This window comes from Arachis duranensis, chromosome 5 (assembly GCF_000817695.3).
Source record: "Arachis duranensis cultivar V14167 chromosome 5, aradu.V14167.gnm2.J7QH, whole genome shotgun sequence".
In the NCBI taxonomy this organism is placed as follows: Eukaryota; Viridiplantae; Streptophyta; class Magnoliopsida; order Fabales; family Fabaceae; genus Arachis; species Arachis duranensis.
This window is the reverse complement of record NC_029776.3, coordinates 78772652-78774241: the sequence shown is the minus strand read 5'-3', so window position 1 is coordinate 78774241 and position 1590 is coordinate 78772652.

Here is a 1590-nt window from a genome sequence, read left to right as displayed (position 1 = left end):
GGAGTTGATCCTGAAGTCTACAGACTCATGCTTTTCCCTTTTGCTGTAAGAGATAGAGCTAGAATATGGTTGGATTCACAACCTAAGGATAGCCTGGACTCTTGGGATAAGCTGGTCACTGCCTTCTTGGATAAATTCTTTCCTCCTCAAAAGCTGAGCAAGCTGAGAGTGGATGTTCAAACCTTCAAACAAAAAGATGGTGAATCCCTCTATGAAGCCTGGGAGAGATACAAGCAGCTGACAAAAAGATGTCCATCTGACATGTTTTCAGAATGGACCCTATTAGATATATTCTATTATGGTCTCTCTGAATTTTTGAAAATGTCACTGGACAATTCTGTAGGTGGATCTATTCACCTGAAGAAAACGCCTGAAGAGGCTCAAGAACTCATTGACATGGTTGCAAACAACCAATTTATGTACACCTCTGAGAGGAATTCCGTGAATAATGGGATACCTCAGAAGAAAGGAGTTCTTGAAATTGATGCTCTGAATGCCATAGAAGAAAGGAGTTCTTGAAATTGATGCTCTGAATGTCATATTGGCTCAGAACAAAGTGTTGACTCAACAGGTCAACATGATCTCTCAAAATCAGAATGGATGGCAACATGCATCCAACAGTATTAAAGAGGCTACTTCTGAAGAAGCTTATGATCCTGAGAACCCTGCCATGGCAGAGGTTAATTACATGGGTGAACCATATGGAAACACCTATAACCCATCATGGAGAAATCATCCAAATTTCTCCTGGAAGGATCAACAAAAGCCTCAACAAGGCTTTAACAATGGTGGACGCAACAGGCTGAACAATAGTAAGCCATATCCATCATCTTTTCAGCAACAGACAGAGAACTCTGAACAAAACAATTCTAATTTAGCCAATATAGTCTCTGATCTGTCAAAAGCCACTTTCAGTTTCATGAATGAAACAAGATCCTCCATCAGAAATCTGGAGGCACAAGTGGGCCAGCTGAGTAAGAAAGTTATTAAAACTCCTCCCAGTATTCTCTCAAGCCATACAGAAGAGAATCCAAAAGGAGAGTGCAAGGCCATTGATTTAATCAAAGTGGCCGAATGCACAAAGGAGGAGGAGGACGAAAATCCTAGTGAGGAAGACCTCCTGGGACGTTCCTCAAACAAGAAGGAGTTTCCTATTAAGGACCCTGAGGAATCTGAGGCTCATACAGAGACCATAGAGATTCCATTAGATCTCCTTCTGCCATTCATGAGCTCTGAAGACTATTCTTCCTCTGAAGAGGATGAAGATGTGACTGGTGAGCAGGTTGCTCAATATCTAGGAGCTATCATGAAGCTGAATGCCAAGCTATTTGGTAATGAGACGTGGGAAAGTGAACCTCCCTTGCTCATTAGTGACTTAGATACTTGGATTCAGGAAACTCTACCTCAAAAGAAACAAGATCCTGCAGAAGAGAGTAAGCATGAAGAGCTTCTCTCAGTTCAGAGTCAAGAAGAGCCCACACAGTCAAACTCTAAGTTTGGTGTTGTGAAGCCACAACCAAACTCTAAGTTTGGTGTGGACAACTATACAACATTGACCTGATCACCTTGTGGCTCCATGAGAGCCACTGT